This window comes from Salvelinus namaycush, chromosome 7, assembly GCF_016432855.1.
Source record: "Salvelinus namaycush isolate Seneca chromosome 7, SaNama_1.0, whole genome shotgun sequence".
NCBI classification, from domain to species: domain Eukaryota; kingdom Metazoa; phylum Chordata; class Actinopteri; order Salmoniformes; family Salmonidae; genus Salvelinus; species Salvelinus namaycush.
The window spans coordinates 34,755,593-34,779,980 of NC_052313.1; the positions used below are offsets into that span (position 1 = coordinate 34,755,593).

The following is a 24,388-nucleotide window of genomic DNA, read 5'->3' on the forward strand; positions in this document are numbered from 1 at the left end:
TGCTATATATGAGTTTTGTTGACTGCATAATTTGGCGGGTAACTGTATGGCTTCCTTTTGTGGCTAAACGCTGTTCTCAGATTATTGAATATTGTGCTTTTGCCGTAAAGCTTTTTGAAATCTGACACAGCAGTTGCATTAAGAACAAGTGTATCTTTAATTCTATGTAAAACATGTATCTTTCATCAAAGTTTATGATGAGTATTTCTGTTATTTGATGTGGCTCTCTGCAATTTTGAGGCATTTCTGAACATGGCGCCAATGTAAACTGAGGTTTTTGGATATAAATATGAACTTTATCGAACAAAACATATATCTATTGTGTAACATGAAGTCCTATGAGTGTCATCTGATGAAGATCATCAAAGGTTAGTGATTCATTTTATCTCTATTTCTGCTTTTTGTGACTCCTCTCTTTGGCTGGAAAAATGGCTGTGTTTTTCTGTGATTTTGCGGTGACCTAACATAATCGTTTGTGGTGCTTTCGTTGTAAAGCCTTTTTGAAATCGGACACTTTGGTGGGATTAACAAGAAGTGTATCTTTAAAATGGTGTGAAATACTTGTATGCTTGAGGAATTTTAATTCTGAGATTTCTGTTGTTTGAATTTGGCGCCCTGCACTTTCACTGGCTGTTGTCACATCGATCCCGTTAACGAGATTGCAGCCATAAGAAGTTGAACAACTTCTTCCCCCAAGCCATAAGACTGCTGAACAATTAAACAAGTGGCCACCCGAACGATTTACATTGACCTCCTCACCCCCCACTGCTGCTACTTGCTGTTTATTAACTATGCATAGTCACTTTACCCCTACCTACATGTACAAATGACCCTGACTAACATTGACTCGGTACCGGCACCCCCTGTATATAGCCTCGTTATTGTTACTTTGTGTTTTATTTTCTTAATCAACAATGCAGTTCAATAAATAGAGTTACGGGCTTATAAGTAAGCATTTCACAGTAAGGTCCACCTGTTGTATTCAGCGCATGTGACAAATAAAATTTGATTTGAAATATAGGTATGTAACCTAAATGGCACCCTATTCCCTATATAGTGCACTGCTTTTGAAAGGTAGTGCTGGTGCACTATATTGGGGATAGGATGACATTTGGCGGACACGACTTGGAACGCTGGAATGTTTTCTTGTAGCAAAATAGAAAGTAATAGTAATTTCATGAATTACAAAAAAAAATTGACTTCCTTGGTCCACTATTTCACGCCAGGTTTTAAAACGCTAAATTGCAGAGGTGTAAAAAGAGTTTGTTAAAAATTGTTTTAAAAGTAGAATTCCAAATCCAAGACCAAGACCATTTTTATATCTTCTTTATCCTTAGGTTTAAAAAAAATCCAATCCCTCCCATTTTACAAACCCCTCAAGCCACCTTTGTAAATTCTTTCAGGCTCTGAAGAGGGAGAGGCTTGGAGCCAAGGAAAAGCCCCAGCAACATAAACTATGATCAAACCTTGGTTCAACTATATGAAATCAATCCAAATATGCTAGCTGGGCTTGATTGAGCTTGCCTGGCGCAATAGAACCAAAATAATAGTCGCAAAACTGAAACCCCCTCCTAGCTGTCACTACAGGCATGCTAAAGCAAATGCTGAAAGCACTTGAAAGAGTTCAACTTTATTTGAACCCAGGTCTAACAAGGTCCACAGCGCCTTTGTCTAAAACCGCCAGAATTCCTCTGAGTGTTTCAATCCATCTCGGACCTATCGCCATGTTGGCTCATAAATCACAACCTATGGTTTGCTGCCCGGAGACACAGAGGATGGGGGTCAACGCAAGCAGGTTAGCCAAACACACCCCTGGAGAGGTGCTAGACCCACTTCAGAAGGAGAACCACTCAACAGAGAGAGAGGGTCTGTCCCAAATGGCTCTGGTCAAAAGCAGTGCACTGTAAAGGGAATAGGGTGCCATTTGAGAGACACTCGGGTGGGCAAGATACTTATCTCTGGTATGGAAGAACTAGTCAGTTACATAACATAGGTAGACATTTAGAGAAGGTATAACATTACTTTGACCCTGACCTTGCCACCTCTCTGTACAGGAAGTCTTGGTTCATATCCACAAACAGTCAAAACCTAGGATTGCATTACACATGAATACCTACAGTACCTACCTAGTGATAAATACAAGAGTAGAGTTTGTCATATTAAATCATTGTTCCCTTGTATGAATAAATGCCTAATAGTAAACCATAGCCATATTTAGGTACAGGACAGAATCAGATCTGTTCTACATAATTCATTTATTTTAGAGTGTTTTGTACAGTTGCACCCTCCTGAACAAACCTCTGACACACAAGCTCTCTCTTAACATAGTTACTCAGAGGGAAGGGGTAGAAAAGAAAAATCCAAAGCCATCCTATAATGTAATGTACGTTTTTGAGGCGGCAGCGGGCGCTCCTCTCCTTCCCGTCGATGTGCCCCCGTGGCAGAGGAACTTTCAAACTGGATCCCTTCACCCCCTGACCTCATGCTGCACAGAGTGGAATAACAGCTGTGGGGCCACCACACACTCCTGCTCCTGAATCACTGTCTCCTGGGACACTCGCTGCTAAAGCCACTCACACACGCATATTCTGTCACTCTCTCAAACACAAACACTTGCTCCCTCAAACACATAAACATACAAGCACAAATGGAAAGACCTACAGTAGTACCTTTATGGTTTGAAGAACTGCAAAGGAGGCAGAAACTTACCGGAAGTGGAAAAGGCACACATTCCTTCACCCTAATGGCAAACTATTCAGTGGTAGGGTTCATTCACAGAGAGTGCTTAGGTGGCAAGAAGTTTTTATTTAAAAAATAACTTACATTATCTTGGCCTTGTTTACTCCGTTCACTGAACTTATAATTAAGGTTTGGGTTGGAAATGCCTACTTCCAAATTGGCAATAAAGGATTATGAGCAGATCTGGAAACAAAGTTAAGGCCCTGTCTCTTTCTTTCAGTCTCCACCGAGAAAACTAAAGACTTGTGTTTAAAATGGAATGTGCCTACTCTCTATCCAAATATTTGACATGTTAGCTCAACCAGTAGCTGGGAAGAGGTCCATCCATTTTGCAGACTAACCACACCGCTGGCTCCTCTCTCCTCCAGACAACTGACTTGATGAGCAACGGTATGGACTGTTTAAATGTGGACTGACTAACAAGCTAGCAAGGTTGCATCGTTGTTTTTGGACAGTTGACGGTAAAAGTTGAATCTAGAAATAACAATGTGAGACTGTTCATTATCCACCACACATTTCAAAATACTGTTTTCATTTTGGTATAAAAGTCAATTTCGTGACACTGATTTAATAAAACACATCTGAAAAACATTTCATATAATGTAAACAAACAAAAAGGTGTATAGTCAGATGCTAGAAGTTAATATCTTCTTTAAGTACATTATTTGCAAAGGTTGGCATGGAGAGTAAATAAGTCCTTTCTTATCAAGAGCATCTGGTCACGGAAACATTTATACCCCATTTCACACAATCATGCCAATCCAAACCATACTGCGACAGCTTGTATATTTTCGTCAGGACAGTTCCAGCTACCATAGCGGATGCCTAAACAGGCCAGCTCAGTACAGCTTGTTTAGTTCATTAGTTCACTAGCGTGGTATCTTTAAGGGTATGACTTTAAGTGCGTGTTGCCCATAGACATACCTCACCAGTGCCATCTAGTGGCGATGGTCTGCAAAACCGTGTGCAGACTGCACAGAATGAGTGATCTACAAATCATTTTTGCATCCCAAATGACTACTGATCAAGATGAGTGATTCTGCATCTCGCCTGGGCTCAAACTGATCCCCTCAAACACAATGAATCTTCTCCTCTAGCTCTTCTTCCTCGTGGTGTTGATACCGTTGCCCGTCTTCTTCTCCTCCCTGTTCTTTAGAGACTCCGGCAGGCTCTTGATCCTCTTGCTGGCCGGTTCCCTCTTCCTCTCCTTACGACCGTTAACCTCGGCCGCCTGGGAGACGGACTGCATGAGGAACACAGCCAAGCCCCAGGGAGCATTGTTCCCGGTACCGGTCCCGTTACTGCCGCTGCTGTGCGGTACGTTGAACTCCCGCTGCTGCATCATCCAGGCCCTCTCCCGACTCAACGCCACAAAACGCTCCAGCTGTGTTCTGTTAACGTGCTTACTGATGTTCAGCGCTGGCTCGAAGGGGTTCTAGATGTGAAGGGAGAGACCTCAGGTCTGTTCTGCTCTCTGCCCTGTGAGAGAGCGGGCAAAGAGAAGAGTGAGGGAGAAAGTAAGAGTTTTTAAAAGAGGGTGAGAGTGAGAAAGAGAGTGGTGACAAAACATAAAAACACACTGGCTTTATAAATGGTCCATCTATCTTCGGTGTTGTTGCTGTTATGTAGGCCACCTGGACCCAATTATAAAAGGTCTGTCTGGTACATCTCATCTCTTCATGGGCTATCAGGGTCTGTCCCAAATGGCACCCTATTCCCTACTACTTTTAAATCAGGTTCCATATGGCTCTGGTCAAAAGTAGTGCAGTATGTAGGGAATAGGGTGCCATTTGGGACACAAATAGTCTCAGCCTAGCTTTGATGAACGGGCCTGGGGGCAGCACCAGCAGGGTAGACACAGGTTCAATCATCAATCATACCACATCATCACTAGCCTGGTCCAAGATCTGTTTCTGCCATCTTGCTAACTCTTTGGCGATTTCAGTGTCCTAGGCTAGACCATTGCTGCTTTGGAAAAGTCTGTCACACAGACAATAGAAACCTAGGTAAAACATCTATCTCTAGAGCCCTCCAAGATTCATCCAAACAACAGATGCACCTGGGTTCAAATTTGTTTTCTTTTAAACGCTTTAGCTGCGCCTGATTGACCTTGCCTGACACAATGGAAACAATGGAATAGTCCCAAAGGTGTAAACCCCTCAAATCTAACACCCCCAGGCAAGCTCAATTGTACCCCTCAAAGTATTTGAAATAAATCAAATACTATTTGAACCCAGGGCATGCATGGCATGCAATAGCTCAATACCCTATCCCCTAAGCTGGGGGTTGTAAAAAGGCTGAATGGATGGAGAAACAGAGATGGCGCCTCCAGCTCCATGGGATGGAGAGATGACCATGGGCCATAAAGCCATCAGTCAGGGCAGAGGGAGAGGGGCAGGAGAGAGAGAGGGAAAGGGGTAGAGAGAGGAGAGAGGGCCAGGGAGAGGGAGGGAGAAAGGGCAGGAGAGAGAAAGAGAGAGGGTAAGAGGGCAGGAGAGCGAGAGGGCCAGGGAGAGAGGGCCAGTGAGAGGGAGGTAGAGAGGGAGGGAGAGGGGCAGGAGAAGGAAAGAGAGAGGGAAAGGGTAAGGGTGCAGGAGAGCGAGAGGAGAGTGAGAGGGTAAGAGTGCCAGGGAGAGGGAGATATAGAGGAAGGAGGACAGGAGAGGGCCAGCTCTGACTTTGCTGATAGCTACTTTGAGGACAAATTTACTTACTATGACATGTGGTTGTCCCACCTAGCTATCTTAAGATGAATGCATAACTAAGACGCTCTGGATAAGAGCAATCTGCTAAATGACTACAATATAAAATGGTAGGACGCAGAAGACAGGGAATAGGAGAGTGTGGGAGAGGAGGGAGACAGGAGAGACGCAGTACACAGTAAATATGATTAATGGTGGTTTCTCTACTGGTGAAATATCATGTGCAGAGGCCATGACCACCAGTCTTCCTACAGGCCTTCCTTTAATACTTCAGTCCTGACCCTGGGTTCTCTCTCTCTCACACACACACACACACACACACACACACACACACACACACACACACACACACACACACACACACACACACACACACACACACACACACACACACACACACACACACACACACACACACACACACACACACACACACACACACACACCACACACACACACCTCAGGTTAACGTCCTTACAATATCTTTACTCTCAGGGGCCATGAGGAGATGAGGAACAACAAAGAGGCCTGCATCCTAAATGGCACCCGATTCCCTATGGGCCCTGGTCAAAAGTAGCTCACTATATAGTAGGGATGTAACAATTACACATCGGTCTGCGATTCAAATGTTTAAGATAAGACTGCATTGGTCCACATACCCCAGATTTTTTTTCAAAAATTATGAATCGCCGATAAACTAACATGTTTTGCTCATATTACTTTCTTTCTACCTTGAGAAAATACCTAATCCTTTGTGACAACTGATGCGTTTTATCCTTCAGTGTCATACAACTGTGCAACTGCATGCAACTGTGTTGACAGTCATTGATTTATACTGAACAAAAATATAAACGCAACATGTAAAGTGTTGGTCCCATATTTCATCAGCTGAAATAAAAAATCCCGGGAATGTTTTATACGAACAAAAAGCTTATTTCTCTGAAACGTTTACATCATTTCTCCTTTTGCCAAAATAATCCATCCATTTGACAGGTGTGGCATATCAAGAAGCTGATTAAACAGCATGATCATTACATAGGTGCTCCTTGTGCTGGGGACAATAGAAGGAGACTCTAAAATGTGCAGTTTTGTCACACAATGCCACAGATGTCTCAAGTGCAATTGGCATGCGGACTGCAGGAATGTCCACTAGAGCTGTTGCAAGAGATTTGAGAATCGTTTAAGAGAATTTGGCAGTGCCTCACAACTGCAGACCACGTGTAACCAAGCCAGCCTAGGACCTCCACATCCGGCTTCTTCACCTGCGGGATCATCTGGGACCAGAAACCCGGACAGCTGACGAACCTGTGGGTTTGCACAAACAAAGAATTTCTGCACAAACTGTCAGAAACCGTCTTGGGAAAGCTCATCTTCGTGCTTGTCATCCTCACCAGGGTCTTGACCTGACTGCAGTTCAGCGTCGTAACTGACTTTAGTGGGCAAATGCTCACCTTCTCCAGCGTGCCAGTGGCCATCGAAATGTGCTCTTCATGGATGAATCTCGTTTCATCTGGACCAGGCAGATGGCAGACAGGGTGTATGGCGTCGTGTGGGCGAGCGGTTTGCTGATGTTAACGTTGTGAACCCATGGTGGTGGGATTATGGTATGGGCAGGCATAAAATACGGACAACGAACACAATTGCATTTTATCGATGGCAATTTTAATGCACAGAGATGCCATGAGATCCTGAGGTGCATTGTTGTGCCATTCATCCGCCGCCATAACCTCACGTTTCAGTATAATTCACAGCCCCATGTTGCAAGGATCTGTACACAATTCCTGGAAGCTGAAAATGTCCCAGTTCTTCCATGGCCTGCATACTTACCAGACATGTCACCCATTGAGCATGTTTGGGATGCTCTGGATCGACGTGTACGACATCGTGTTCCAGTTCCCGCCAATATCCAGCAACTTCCCACAGCCCTTGAAGAGGATTGGGACAACATTCCAAGGGGCACAATCAACAGCCTGATTAACTCTATGCGAAGGAGATGTGTCGCACTGCATGAGGCAAATGGTGGTCACACCAGATACTGACTGGTTTCTGATCCCCGCCCTTACAATATATATATTTTTTAAGGCATCTGTGACCAACACCGCACGGCTAAAATGTAGAGAAAAAAAGTTCACCAAAATCTTCCAAAACGGTCAAAACCATTCGATTTTGAGATGGGGGTGAAATCCAAAATTGTGCTATATATTAATTGGTTATGTCATAGTTCATTTGTAAATGAAGAATATTGATACATTGCTAGCGCAAACACTTTATCTGCTAAATGTACAAGTTAATTAGTGGGTGATGGTGATTTCAGAACCAAAGGCTACATAGTCCCCCCCTAATCTGATAGTGGGGTGGTAGATGCCTAGTCTCCCCCTATGGGTCAGATCAGGTGCATACATAGTATACACCATAGACATCCATCATTTACACACACAAGTCAGCTCAGACCGATACAGCTCAGAGGCTCAGCTCATGCGCTCCATCAACATCAGATTTGTATTTAGAATGGAAAATGAGCGTGTTTATGCAACAAATGTTAGTGCATCGAATCATATCGTATCGATTCGTTCTCTAATCAAAGAGAACCGCACAGAATCATTTCAAACTCAAATGTATCGTTCCTGTATCATATCGGAGCCCATCTATCTAGATATGTATTGAATCGTCCTGAAAGGGAAAGATGCACATCCCTACTATATAGAGAATAGGGTGCCATTTGGGACAACCTTGGCCTGAAAAGGAATGAAATGAAAAACAAACTGGGTGAACTGTAACTAAATGAACACGTACGTGTCTAAGATTGAATAAACGTGTTGGTTATGTTTTCTTATTCGAGTGTGATGAACTGCTGATTGTGTTCATTAGAGATGGGTAGAGAGGAGGAGCAACTAGCAATCACACAGTCCTCTGACAGCTGTAGTCTTAGCTGGCACGGAGAGACATTAGTGCGATGCTGGCGTGCGTGTGTGTGTTTGATCCACCAAAAACCCACTTCATTACCAACAGCTTCCCCTCTTGGCTCTCAGCCCTGCGACTAGGGAGAGCTAGCCAATGAAAGATCTCAAACGCCGTTAGCTAACTCTGCAATCTGGTTCTGATAGTATCTGCAGCCATTTTTTCGCCAATTATAAACTACTACCATGAAACAATGGCAATTATGCACAGGGGTGAAAGTGCTGCTGGAATCACTTCTGAAAGGATTGGCAGTTTACAGTGTACAGCTAAAAGGGTTCCAGAGAAGGCTTTTTCTGTTTAAAGCTTTCAGTGCGGCACCCTCATCTTGTCTCCAATCAACATAGAATGACTTGGTACTAATTGAAACCGAATGGACTGTATGTGCCTGTTACCTTTCTGATGTTTATGGACATGCGGTTGAATGTGAAGGTTCCGTGGAACTCAAAGAACTCCTGCAGCAGTTGCTCTGAAAGGAATCACAAAGAGTACGATAACAAATACCACATTTATAATGATCAATAAACCTGTTTTAATGTGGAAATAAAATGTATACAAAATATTAGTATGTATGCTATGGTTAGGGACGGGGGCTTTGGTAGTTTTCTTCCCCCCGCATTTCAATCATCAGACCTCAAGAGGCCGATATAGCACCTTCTTGCTCCATGTGTGAATTAATTGTAATGTCTGCATACCATGGTCATCTACGGCACTGGTTCCCAAACTTTTTATAGGCCCGAACCCCTTCAAACATTCAACCTCCAGCTGGTACCCCCTCTAGCACCAGGATCAGCGCACTCTTAAATGTTGTTTTTTGCCATCGTTGTAAGCCTGCCACACACACATACAAAACATTTATTAAACATAAGAATGAGTGTGAGTTGTCGTCACAACCCGGCTCGTGGGAAGTGACAAAGAGCTCTTATAGGACCAGGGAACAAATAATAATATAATAATAATCAATAATTTTGCTCTTTATTTAGCCATCTTACATATAAAACCTTATTTGTTCATCAAAAATAGTGAATAACTCACCACAGGTTAATGAGAAGGGTGTGCTTGAAATGATGCACATAACTCTGCAATGTTGGATTGTATTGGAGAGAGTCTCAGTCTTAAATAATTTTCCACACACAGTCAGTGCCTGTATTTCGTTTTTTTGCTAGTGAGGACCGAGAATCCACTCTCACATAGGTACATGGTTGCAAAGGGCATCAGTGTCTTAACAGTGCGATTTCCCAAGGTAAGAAACTCTTGAGCGCAGCCCTATTCAGAAATCTTAATCGGCTTCTGATTAAATTCAATTTTCACAGAACTGCTTGTAGCAATTTCGATGAGGTTCTCTTGTTCAGATATTGGTAAGTGGACTGGAGGCATGGCATGAAAGGGATAACGAATCTAGTTGTTTGTGTCGTCCGTTTCGGGAAAGTAGCTCACTCAGATGCATCGCTATATCACATTTGACATTGTCCGTAAGCTGGAGTTCATTTGCACACAACAAAATCATACAATGACAGAAAGACCTGTGTGTTGTCCTTGTTAATGCAGACAGAAAATAGCCCCAACTTCTTAATCATAGCCTCAATTTTGTCCCGCACATTGAATATACACTGCTCAAAAAAATAAAGGGAACACTTAAACAACACAATGTAACACCAAGTCAATCACACTTCTGTGAAATCAAACTGTCCACTTAGGAAGCAAAACTGATTGACAATAAATTTCACATGCTGTTGTGCAAATGGAATAGACAACAGGTGGAAATTATAGGCAATTAGCAAGACACCCCCAATAAAGGAGTGGTTCTGCAGGTGGTGACCACAGACCACTTCTCATTTGCTATGCTTCCTGGCTGATGTTTTGGTCACTTTTGAATGCTGGCGGTGCTGTCACGTTATGACCATAGTTCTTGTGTGTTTTGCTTGTTTTAGTGTTGGTCAGGACGTGAGCTGGGTGGGCATTCTATGTTGTGTGTCTAGTTTGTCTGTTTCTATGTTTGGCCTAATATGGTTCTCAATCAGAGGCAGGTGTTTTGTGTTGTCTCTGATTGGGAATCATATTTAGGTGGCTTGTTTTGTGTTGGGGTTTGTGGGTGGTTGTTTCCTGTCTTTGTGTTTTCTCTGCACCAGCTAGGACTGTATCGGTTTGCCACATTTTGTTATTTTGTAATTGTTAAGTGTTCACGTTTATCGTCATTATTAAATATGTTGAGCACAAACTACGCTGCGTCTTGGTCCGATCCCTGCTATACCTCCTCTTCGTCTGAAGAGGAGGAAGGCTTCCGTTACAGGTGCTTTCACTCTAGTGGTAGCATGAGACGGAGTCTACAACCCACACAAGTGGCTCAGATAGTGCAGCTCATCCAGGATGGCACATCAATGCGAGCAGTGGCAAGAAGGTTTGCTGTGTCTGTCAGTGTAGTGTCCAGAGCATGGAGGCGCTACCAGGAGACAGGCCAGTACATCAGGAGACGTGGAGGAGGCCGTAGGAGGGCAACAACCCAGCAGCAGGACCGCTACCTCCGCCTTTGTGCAAGGAGGAGCAGGGGGAGCACTGCCAGAGCCCTGCAAAATGACCTCCAGCAGGCCACAAATGTGCATGTGTCTGCTCAAACGGTCAGAAACAGACTCCATGAGGGTGGTATGAGGGCCCAACGTCCACAGGTGGGGGTTGTGCTTACAGCCCAACACCGTGCAGGACGTTTGGCATTTGCCAGAGAACACCAAGATTGGCAAATTCGCCACTGGCGCCCTGTGCTCTTCACAGATGAAAGCAGGTTCACACTGAGCATGTGACAGACGTGACAGAGTCTGGAGACGCCGTGGAGAACGTTCTGCTGCCTGCAACATCCTCCAGCATGACCGGTTTGGCGGTGGGTCAGTCATGGTGTGGGGTGGTATTTCTTTGGGGGGCCGCACAGCCCTCCATGTGCTCGCCAGAGATAGCCTGACTGCCATTAGGTACCGAGATGAGATCCTCAGACCCCTTGTGAGACCATATGCTGGTGCGGTTGGCCCTGGGTTCCTCCTAATGCAAGACAATGCTAGACCTCATGTGGCTGGAGTGTGTCAGCAGTTCCTGCAAGAGGAAGGCATTGATGCTATGGACTGGCCCGCCCGTTCCCCAGACCTGAATCCAATTGAGCACATCTGGGACATCATGTCACGCTCCATCCACCAACGCCACGTTGCACCACAGACTGTCCAGGAGTTGGCGGATGCTTTAGTCCAGGTCTGGGAGGAGATCCCTCAGGAGACCATCCGCCACCTCATCAGGAGCATGCCCAGGCGTTGTAGGGAGGTCATACAGGCACGTGGAGGCCACACACACTACTGAGCCTCATTTTGACTTTGACTTGTTTTAAGGACATTACATCAAAGTTGGATCAGCCTGTAGTGTGGTTTTCCACTTTAATTTTGAGTGTGACTCCAAATCCAGACCTCCATGGGTTGATAAATTTGATTTCCATTTATAATTTTTGTGTGATTTTGTTGTCAGCACATTCAACTATGTAAAGAAAAAAGTATTTAATAAGAATATTTCATTAATTCAGATCTAGGATGTGTTATTTTAGTGTTCCCTTTATTTTTTTGAGCAGTGTAGTTGGGGAGAGTCCCTGTAATCTTAGATTCAGAACATTCAGGTAAGAAAAAACATCACCCAGGTAGGCCAGTCGTGTGAGAAACTCGTCATCATGCAAGCGGTCAGACAAGTGAACATTATGGTCAGTAAAGAAAACTTTAAGCTCGTCAATACTTGTCAATACTTTGCCCCTTGATAACCAGCGCACTTCTGTATGTTGTAAAAGTGTTACATGGTCGCTGCCCATATCATTGCATAATGCAGAAAATACACAAGACTTCAGGCGCCTTGCTTAACAAGGTTAACCATTTTCACTGTAGTGTCCAAAACGTCTTTCAAGCTGTCAGGCATTCCCTTGGCAGCAAGAGCCTCTCGGTGGATGCTGCAGTGTACCCAAGTGACGTCGGGAGCAACTACTTGCACGCGCGTTACCACTCCACTATGTCTCCCTGTCATGGCTTTTGCGCCATCAGTACATATACCAACACATCTTGACCACCAAAGTCCATTTGATGTCACAAAGCTGTACAGTATTTAAAAAATATCCTGTCCTGGTTTCCAGAAGAGAATGTCTTCCTTAATTGACACCGCATAAATGTAACGGACATATACCAGGAGCTGTCCCAGGCCCGCCACGTCTGTTGACTCATCCAGCTGTAATGCATATAATTCACTGGCTTGTATGCGAAGCAGTAATTGTTTCAAAACATCTCCTGCCATGTCACTGATGCGTCGTGAAACAGTTTTGTTTGATGAAGTCATTGTCTGTATAGTTTTTTTGGCCTTTTCCCCCAGCACTGTCCCAGCCATATCCGCGGCAGCAGGAAGAATAAAGTCCTCCACAATAGTATGGGGCTTGCCTGTCCTAGCCACTCGGTAGCTCACCATATAAGACGCTTCTAGCCTCTTCTTATTAATGGTATCTATTGCTTTTATACATGTCTTACTACTCGAAAGTCATCTTTATTCTCGCTCAAACTCCCGTGGCTTATTTTTCAAATTGTCATGTTTCGTTTCTAAATGTCTGCACAAGAGTGAAGGTTTCCCGCAAGAGAGTAACGTTAATGTGATTGGATGTTAATTATTTGACTAGGCTACCTGTATGTGACATTGTGTTGTTACTTCGCTGAACACTAGATGGTTTATTTTATTGTTGGCAGTGAAACGAAGCTACTCAGGCGAGAAAAAAAAGTCACCCAAATGTATAGCCCCGTTGGAAAATATAAATGTACTGTTTGAAAATGTGAAGATTTAAAAATATATATTATTATGATTTAAAAAAAAATGGGGATCACATTTTTATTTGGCGTACCCCCGACGGCATTGCGCGTACACCAGTTTGGGAATACCTGATCTAAGGTAATTATCCAATTAGTCCAAAATAGATTCCCAATCATGTGGAGACCAACAATTATTCTCATCAGCAGCCTACACTTTAGCCTAATGCACCAAATTTATTTGCCTATCTTAAGGACATTATCAACAAATACTTAACTTATTGTCTTTTATCAACATTATATGGGAATAATAAGAAAACGTAGCCTATTTGCGAACAAAGTAGCAATTTTCATTCGCTATAGCAATACATGTAACAGAGTAAATTCTGAGGATATGGCTTTTGCAAGCGCCAACATCCCTCTCGAAAAAGTTGACAATCCCAAAATGCGTGCATTCATTAACACATGTAAAGAACAGAGGAGCAGTCTGGTAAATAAAATTTAAAAATAACGGACGAATATGCTGACACACAAGACCAATCTGTTCTGAACATATTGTAGGAGCTGGGTAAAGACGTTAAAGTTGTTCTGGCTGATATATTATTTTTCAGATGGCTGTCTATCCTATCTTTCCGTTCATAATGTAATGCTAAATTGCAGAATATATTGTTGTCTGCAAAGAGCGTCCCAGTGAGGTATTGGCACACTGTTTTTTCAAGCGTAATTTCAATATTGTGTATTTGACCCATTTTTATAACCTCTGATGATCAGGGATTGAGAAAAGTGAAGAATCACTGATCTACAAATACTATTCCCTGCCAAATAATAGGCTTTGTGCAATAAAGATTCATATGCTACACCTCCTCTGGTTTAGGCGATCCCCCCCCCCCCTCCACAAAACACTCATGCACAACCAGACATTGAATGATTAGAGACCGCTTGTGTCAATTAAAGAGCATTTCCTAAGATTTTCTTCCTGCAGCAAACCCAGTGGATAATGCTGGAAATACCAGACAAAGACAAAACCCACAAAGAAAACTACCAAAACGTGGCCCTAGCTATGGGCCCACCTAATGTCTCTGTGTTGTCCTGCACTTGTATTTTAGTGAAGTCGCTGACAAACGTGCAGTCAGTTCCCTCGATGACACTCTTATCCAGAGGGCCTTGTAGGAGAGAGGGGGCAGAGGGGGAACATAAGGTTAATGACATGGTGCACGTCACAGGGTAACACACTACACACAAGGTAAATGACACACTACACACAGTGCATCCCGAAAGTATTCAGACCCCTTCCCTTTTCCCACATTTTGTTACGTTACAGCCTTATTCTAAAATGGATGAAATAAATAAAAAATCCTCATCAATCTACACACAATACCCCATAATGACAAAGTGAAAACAGGTTTTTAGACATTTTTGCAAATGTAAAAAAACAGAACGTAAATATCACATTTTCATAAGTATTCAGACCCTTTACTCAGTACTTTGTTGAAGCACCTTTGGCAGTGATTACAGCCGAGTCGTCTTGGGTATGACGCATGTAACGTAACATAACGTGGTAAAAGTCAAGGGGCCTGAATACTTCCCAAATGCACTGTATCTAGGGCCTTGTAGGGGAAAGAGGGGAACACAATGTAAATTACATACAACATATGTCTATGTACACAGCGATGATGTCCATAAACAAAACAAAGATGGATGGTGTCACAAAAAACAGACAAGCAAAGAGAGGGAGAAGATAGAGAGATTTCAAACAAAACTGGGATGGATAGAGCAAAAAAGAGGAAGAGGTCAAATAAGAGAGTGAGGGCGATTACAAACTGGAAAAAGTGAGCGAGAGGTAGAGGGAGGGAACATAAAGGAGGAAGAGACAGTAAACAGAGTAGAGCTGGGCGATATGGACAAAATCCATATTGCAATAAATTGCCTGAATTGATGCGATAACGATAAATAGAGCGATACGTTTATAACACTAATGTGCACGACATTCTAAAAAAAGTATCCTTTAAACTGCTACTACTAAACTCAGCATAAAAAGAAACGTCCTCTCACTGTCAACTGCGTTTATTTTCAGCAAACTTAACATGTGTAAATATTTGTATGAACATAAGATTCAACAACTGAGACATAAACTGAACAAGTTCCACAGACATGTGACTAACAGAAATTGAATAATGTGTCCCTGAACAAAGGTGGGGGTCAAAATCAAAAGTAACAGTCAGTATCTGGTGTGGCCACCACCTGCATTAAGTACTGCAGTGCATCTCCTCCTCATGGACTGCACCAGATTTGCCAGTTCTTGCTGTGAGATGTTACCCAACTCTTCCACCAAGGCACCCGCAAGTTCCCGGACATTTCTGGGGGGAATGGCCCTAGCCCTTCCCCTTCTGATCCAATAGGTCCCAGACGTACTCAATGGGATTGAGATCCGGGCTCTTCGCTGGCCATGGCAGAACACTGACATTCCTGTCTTGTAGGAAATCACGCACAGAACGAGCAGTATGGCTGGTGGCAATGTCATGCTGGAGGGCCATGTCAGGATGAGCCTGCAGGAAGGGTACCTCATGAGGGAGGAGGATGTCTTCCCTGTAACGAGATTGCCTGCAATGACAACAAGCTCAGTCCGATGATGCTGTGACACACCGCCCCAGACCATGACACCTCCACCTCCAAATTGATCCCGCTCCAGAGTACAGGCCTCGGCCTTCATTCCTTCGACGATAAATGCGAATCTGCCCATCACCCCTGGTGAGCAAAACCGAGACTCGTCAGCGAAGAGCACTTTTTGCCAGTCCTGTCTGGTCCAGCGACGGTGGGTTTGTGCCCATAGGCGACGTTGTTGCCGGTGATGTCTGGTGAGGACCTGCCTTACAACAGGCCTACAAGCCCCCAGTACAGCCTCTCTCAGCCTATTGCGGACAGTCTGAGCACTGATGGAGGGATTGTGCGTTCCTGGTGTAACTCGGGCAGTTGTTGTTGCCATCCTGTACCTGTCCCGCAGGTGTGATGTTCGGATGTACCGATCCTGTGCAGGTGTTGTTATAATAAGTGGTCTGCCACTGGGAGGATGATCAGCTGTCCGTCCTGTCTCCCTGTAGCGCTGTCTTAGGCGTCTCACAGTACGGACATTGCAATTTATTGCCCTGGCCAAATCTGCAGTCCATGCATCCTTCACGCAGATGAGCAGGGACCCTGGGCATCATTCATTTGGTGTTTTTCAGAGTCAGTAGAAAGGCCTCTTTCGTGTCCTAAGTTTTCAAAACTGTGACCTTAACTGCCTACCGTCTGTAAGCTGTTAGTGTCTTAACGACCGTTCCACAGGTGCATGTTCATTAATTGTTTATGGTTCATTGAACAAGCATGGGAAACAGTGTTTAAACCTTTTACAATGAAGATCTGTGAAGTTATTTGGATTTTTACGAAATATCTTCGAAAGACAGGGTCCTGAAAAGGGACGTTTCTTTTTTTGCTGTGTTCAGTTTGATGGTTGTAGCCATCAACTGTGCCACTACGAATCGCCCATATTAACAAACTTATTTCATTTCACACTTATCACAGGCATTTCAAACACATTTCTGTGGTATGGACTACTTATCAAAATGAACAATATCAGCAAAATTCCTGCGAATAGTGATCGCTCTGGATCATTTTCAGCTTATCGTCCCAGCTCTAATAGAGGGAGCCAATACAGTACGTCATGGGGAAAAGAGAGCAAGAGAGAGAGAGAGAGGAAAAGTGAGAGTCCTGATCAGAATCCTTGACCATGTCAGCCGAGGGTAGTAGAAGAGATTGGTTGTGTGTGTGTGTGTGTGCACAAGGTTAAATAGATGCCCGGTGCTGGGAGGGTCAAAGCCCTCTGCCAGAGTGATAGGGCCTTTATTGTGATGATGCCTGCGATAGTGTCTCTGTCTGGGCTAAGGGAGGGGGAGGGAGGGGGGATAGATTGCTTTTGGAAGGCAATTATTTGAGAGCCAAGGTGACAAGGGAAGCAGGAGTACGAGCGGTGGGAAGAGAAGCATGACTGGACTACGCCAACACAGATATTTTTGTTGCCAATTAGGATCAGCAATCAGATCTATTCAATAAATCATATTCTAATCACCCAATTGCCACTCGCTCAGTGGTCCATTGCTACCGTCTGAACATCACATTTCCACATTTCTGAATGCAACTAGGAAGTGTAGCAATGCAAGACTACTACCTGCTAGCTCTTTGAGGTGATACTGATAGTATACATTTTTGTTAAAAGAAGTTGCCGCTCAGTGCTCCATATTTCGCTACCTGCTTTGAGGCAGGCCATGGTGGGCAGTATGGGCTTGCTTGTGGGTGTGTCTGTGTGCGTCTGTGTCTACCTGCTAGTTCCTTGAGGTGGTCCAGGGTGAGAAGTATAGGAACAGTCCTCCTCTGCAGGAAGAACAGGACCATGACAGTGAGAGAGAAGTTGGTGATCCAGGCATAGAGCTGGTGATACTGTGGGCCCAGGTCCAGCACTGAACACTGAACACCAAGCAATGCACCCGCCGATCCAGCCGCCCATACAGGTACAGAAACTCAGAGCTCTTCATCGCCACCCTGCAGACACATACAGAATGACAGTCAAGACACACAGTGCAGTACGCATTCACTGTAGCTGAAACACTTGATACTATCTGGGATCTTTCTTTCTGATCTTTCTGACACATTCATTTCTATCACCATTCCTAAGCATTTAATATGATGATGATACACAAAGAATGGTAGTCAAGACAACATATAGGATATTAAAGCAGAATACCCTCATTATCTGAGAGACTTGATACTGTCTGGGACTTTTGAATTGAACAACATTTATAACATGCAGAGAAAATGAAAAAGTCAGTGGCACACAATATCCACCAGGGGGCAACATTTAGCTGGACATCATAATTCTCAAATATCTCTGTTTTTGCAAGGATGACAAACTGTGTATAACCATACTCTTCAATGTTTTTAACATAAACACACAGTCAGGGTGTCTCTACTCTACCCTACTCGATTTCATTACAAACTGAGGCGTGGATGGGTTTGTTTCTAATCATTAGCAGGTGTGTATCTGGCTGCTTCACTCCCAGGCTAACTTTAGAGACCACAGAATCCCTTAGGGCCAAAGAAAGACGAAGTGAAACACACGACGCATCGAACTTCTGCGCTCTCTCCCTCTCTCTCCTGCTCTCTCTCCTTCTACGCAACTCGAGTTTCAGTTTGCTTTGTGCAACACCAGTAGGTTTTGAAAGGCAACAGAGTTTCTATGAAGCATTAGAGCAAAATGACAAACAGCAACTGACATTTAAAAGGTGACTATTGGTTATGTGGACAGGTGAACTTTAAACAACTTCAACAATTCAAAATCCTAACAAATTGGTCAGCTATATAGAGGTAGAACTAGGCAGGCAGAAGTATGTCCGTAGGCTTTAATGATCTGCTTTAATGATTCACAATTGTTTAACAGGAACAGGTCAAGCTTTATAGAAGGCTTTCTGATTACATCATACTGATGTATTTGAGACGGATTACACCAATAAAGGAGTTTTCTTAGTGACTCTTCAATGTGTGTGTGTGTGTCTGCGTGCTACCATGCATGCGTGCGTGTCTGTCAGCATGTGTGTATCTGTGCAATAAAGTCCATATGTGTGTCTTTGTCTTACCTATTGTTGGCTGTGAGGTCACACTGGAACCCGAAAGGTTGGTGGGTGAAGCGGACCAGGGGACAGCGAGCGTTGAGGATCTTCTGCATCCCGACACAGCCGGGTCCAAACTGGTCTACACACTCCCCAATCACAGACAGGATACTCTGGGTCACCGCCCGCTCAGACGCAGACCTCTTTGTCTGGTACTCCAAAGACAGCCCTGCTTTTGGCCGGGCAGATGGGACAAGACCATTTATTGAACAGCATTTTTAATTACAGAAACATAGGGTTTAAATGCATAGGACTACAGTGAGTATGCGAGTGAAGATGGCGGGCCAAGGCTGAAAAAGATATGTAGCCGGCGTATAGACGCAAACAGTTGCACGTGCCCATACACAAGGAAAAGTGCATAACCCTACATCTTTCAATCTCATAGGCCTTTGAGTACATTTTTGGAAGTCAGAGTGACACTCAACATTCACATAGAAAAGATACAACTTTGACAAGCTCTGCAAACGCTCTTTATACATGAGGGTCTTACATTTCTACTGAACAGCCTTGTCTACAGAAGAGGAAGTGGTGATTTGTGGCACTGCGTGCATCTCTCACCTCTTTTTTTTATCAGCCTGTTGTTTACTCAGAGAGAGAGAGAGAGAGACTGATAAGGACCTCAGGCTCAGTGGGCTTCCTACAGGGCTTTCCCCACACTACGTCAAGGTAAACACATTTTCTATAGGAAGTTCCCCCCGTCTCCCTCTCTGAACAAATGTTCTACAGCCCAACAACAGAGTGACAGTAGGGGTCTGGCTTAACAAGGTGCTTGATCTCCTCTCTTACATGAGTTCTTGTAAAGATGTAAACAAAAGGACATGTAATTAAAAGGAGAGGGTATGCAGCAGAAACACGAGACCAATCTCTCAACAGCTGTTTTATGATGTGAAAACAGCCCGAGGTCAATATTGGTATTTAAACGAAGACACCCCTTGGAGTGAGTTTCCTGAAAGCTTTGTAGCACTAAGCATATATTGTCCATATGATCAGTGCTACGAAGCTCTTGGGAAACACCCCTAAAGTGTTTCTTTCTTAACGCTTCACACTTGTGGAAATTGGTAAATATGGGTTGGGACAACTTGAAATGTTTCCAACAGGAAAACTATAAAAACATATGCATGACCATGGTAGCAATTGAAAGAGAACATTTAGGAGATTATGGGGAAATGATCAGATCAAAAGTAACAACAGTTCACCTGACAAGACTGAATCCAAACATTACACTGTTGATGTTATGTGCATTTTACATTTACTGTACTTTTCGCAGCATTTGTCAATAACGAAATCTGAAAATACTCTGGATATATTCAGTAATATAATAAGAATATTCATGGTAATTTTGGGGTAGGTGCAACATAAGAAATGAGAGGTCTAACTGGTGTCTCCAAGTGGCCACACGCCTCTCCAAACTGGGCACAGTTCCTAAGTAATATCAATGCACTTTTATGACTCAAGGAAAGAGCCTTCAACAATAAAGTTTTTTTTATTTCTATTTTTTTAGCTCTCCTAGCTTTGCCGTTGAGGAACTGAAGCAAGCACACTTGTCATTTTTTGGTTTGGAACACATCCCTGCCACACCATCACAAATTTACTGTTGTTGTTTCTGCAATCCAAAAACTCTCCATTATAAAATTGAAATCTGGATCAGGTGAGCATAATTTGAAAGCTTATTGTATTACCAGCTAAGTTATAAAAATAAACAATTTTACAGTGTTAGGCTTTCACAAGGCACTTCAGACAGATGCATGTCATCCTTGTAACTGTACATCAAACATAGCGATCATAATTGTTGATATTGTAAATTACAGTTTTCAAATGCACATTTGGACTGATGGACGTGTGGTTTGCTTTTACGACATCAAAGCGGTATTTATTATCATCTTCAACGTCTCATCCTTCACGTCTCATCCTCACTCAGACAACAAAATATTTCCAAAAGTAGCATAATTTTGTTGTGCATGGCACACACGTTTAGAACGGCTGTCAGTTGAATCCCATAGAGCGCTATAAAGGGAAGAGCCTGAGCTCTGACGTTATATATACCGTATGTTACAGTATAGCCACTAGGTTCCAACTTAGGCGCTTATTAGTGACCAAGAATTGTAGGAAATTAACTTAAAAACTCTCTCTCCACTGTCAAGAGGGGGGCCGCTAAAATGTTTTGCTTCACTTACGGCCCCCAAAAGGCTAGGGCCGGCTCTGACTGAGGCCCCTCATGATGAGTTCAGATTTTCTGTGGCCACCACCCCCATCAAAGTTGCCCATCCCTTGTATAAAGGGTTAAAATGTCCTCCTTTAGATTACTACCTGGACTTATTTCAATAACAAAACAGATTTTTGCTTTCCATTGCAAGACCTTTTGCTACGTTGTGCCCTACTGAACATGACCCTGATGTGGTTCCTCCATCCCCATCCTCACCTTCAGATTCCTTCCACTGATGCCATCCAGGTCCAGAAACATGTCTAGATCACAGCCCAGCTTCCCGAAGCCGTTCACGGAGGAGCCAAAGAGCCGAATGGTGCATTCTGGGAAACATGCAGCAGCTATGTCGTTCAGCAGCGAGCAGACCAGGAAGCGCTGGACAGACATTCTCTTCTGTTAGCTGGTATGTCTCTGTAAGGGAGGTGATTTGTTGGTCTGAGATAAAGAGAGAAGACAGACACAGCGCTCTCATTGGAATGAACAATATTTGTGCTTAAAGCAAGGGATCTCTTGAAATCTCTATAATTTATATTCAACTTTGTCTTGGTATAAATATGTCACCTAAATTAGCACTAAAGCTGACATTGTACCTACAGTATATGTGTTCCCAGGGACATCATATATGTTGCTATGCTAATCTGCATTCTAGCAATCTTAATTTAGTCAGTTAGACAACTTCAGACAGCCTAGTATTTTAGAAACCAGTCCATGTCAACTTACACTGTCCTCTTTGGACAGTCTCTGTCTCTGTATGAGGTCGTTGATGGGGATGGTTGTCTGTGGTTGGCACTGACGGGCAGACTGGCCGTTAAGACAGGTCTACAGGACCCGTTTTTTTGAGGGACAGCAATCTGGACTTGAAAGGCACTGTAGCTTCATAGTTGACGCTGGGGATGACGGTCATTTCATGTAGTGAAGTGAGGCTCTCCTTGCTGGTAAACTCCACCAGTTATCTTTGACAACCTCCTTTCAATAGACATTAAAGATAGAGCTTTTTTTAAATGTTGGTTAGATTTTATTTTTTGTTTCAGACACAGATGAAAAAAATAATACAATAAATAATAGAGGACAATTGACATTATAGATTGTTGTTCTTACATAATTGTACACATTTTTGTACATTCAGCAGCGTGTGTTAATAAATATATAAAATATACTTTGCAAGCGTTCTTAAAATGATGTACACATTATATGGTCGATTAGTCCAGTTGTATATATTTGATGTAGCCCCTTCCTTCCATTTACAGAAAAGCAGATTTTTGGCAACTGCTAGGGCCAGGGCTACACTTGTTTTTGTGATTGTTCAGTCCAAAACCTCCAGATTTTTTCACAGTCCCATACCATATGTAGATAAGTCCCCTCTTCAGATTAACATCTCTAGCAGCAGGCGTCTGTGGGCTTCAGACTGACCCTGTGAAGCTTACTAGGAGTCGATTGGTAAAGGTGTATCGTTTTCGATTGCGTTCGCTTAATAAGAGACATCTGCCGAAAACCTCATTCCATTCTGCCTTGGTGATATCGCAGTCAAAGTCTATTTCCCATATTCTCTTCAGGGCCTGGAGTCAGATGATATTACTCCAAAGATCACTCTATAGACTCCAGGACTTTTATTTGGTAGATAGTGGGAAAACGATTGGAACCATTTCCCTGTTTGACCGCTAGGTTTTATGGGTATTATGACACCTGCACTGTGGGGCTCTATGGAGCCTGAATTGCTTAGAAATAGTTCCATTGGCGGTAACTGTGGCACTGGCCCCCGGAATACAGGGTTTTGATCCATCATATAAAGTGGGGGCTAAATCCATAGGACTCCAGGGCTTTAAATAGGAAACCCCACTCCACCCTATCAAATGCTTTCTCAGCATCCAGGGACAGAGCTATGGCGGGGTTTGGCAGGTCCTCATTGCCCATTTTATATACTTTTATTTGTATGCTATCAGCGCCGTACCGGTGTTGGAAAAAGCCACCCTGATCAGGGTGAACCGGGTTGCTTACAAAGTGTTCTAGTCTTTTTGTTAAGACTTTAGACAATATCTTTAGGTCACAGTTTAGTATTGAGAGGGGGTGGTTATTCCCACATTGTGTAGGAGAAAAGATAGACCTCCTTATAAATTACTCCCTTAACAATACAATATTTTCAGTGAATTGAATTATGTTCAGTTATTTTTGGATATGCTATTTCCCATCATACTGTAGTTACATACAAATTGTTTTTGTTTCCATACATTCGTGTTGATTTGTAGATTCATATCTTAGCACAACTGAAATACTTACATAGCTTATATAAAATAAACATTTGTTGATATTTACATGTCTGGATAAATACTTCAGTAACTGTTTGTTGTTGGTTTTAGCAGGGCAGCTGATTAGGACAGATCTCTCTGTCTGCTCTATCCTCTCTTCTTGTAATGTGTAAATATATTTGTCTCCCTCCTTTGGTTCTAAAATCAAGAAAACAGACCGACACTTCCGTCTTTGACATGGAAATGTAGGCCTAATCCATCTTGCTAACTATATAGATGCCATGCTAGTATGGTGTTTTCGCTAGCTACTTGCCACAACTTTGTGGCCCCTATGCCTTTAATGTTGAGCATGATCAGCTAAACTACATGAATTAACAAGTGGCAGGGAGCTTGAACTGCAGTAGTCTTGGGGCAACTGCCAGCTAGCTAGCTAACGTAACCTACAATGAATGGCTAGCTCATGTTACTTACAGGATGCGTCTAATCGTTGGATGAAAAACCTACCGATTTCATGTTTCTTTTTGAGTACATTGGTCTTCCTAGTAGCAGTACTATTTCCGATCTTTCTTTGAAAGCATGAATCTAGTTATTGGAAGCGTTTTGAGAGGCTACCGCTTCCTCTCATACATTACCTACACGCCAAAGGATGACGCCATTGATGCCCCGAGAGTGGCATTAAAGCGCATATGCGTGTTTCCCCTGTTCAGAGACGGCTCAAACAGAACAAAGGCGGCTCAGTCAGCTGTAATATTAATATTGGGTTTTTACTCATGTGTAATAACAAACTGATCAATTTAATTGTTTGTATTGAAATTACTTTGTTTGCTCTCTGTAATGCAACCACATGCGTTTCGTTTCATTACACTTTTATCACTTAAGTCATTTCTCATATAACTGTTATTGAACTTCAACAACACGAGACATTGCGAAATACAGTATTTTTCTTGACGCACATAGAGCGCAAGGGTTGAAAAATCGGAGAAGGGTGAAATTGCGTTCCTGTATGTGGTAATTAATGCACAATCATGTTGGATGCCAGCAACTGATTAAC

At 43.2% G+C, this 24,388-nt stretch overlaps 1 pseudogene; it reads right to left on the bottom strand.

The window, feature by feature from the left end:
* Positions 1-2,880: 2,880 nt before the first annotated feature.
* Positions 2,881-21,481, bottom strand: LOC120050704 (annotated as a pseudogene).
* Positions 21,482-24,388: the final 2,907 nt, after the last annotated feature.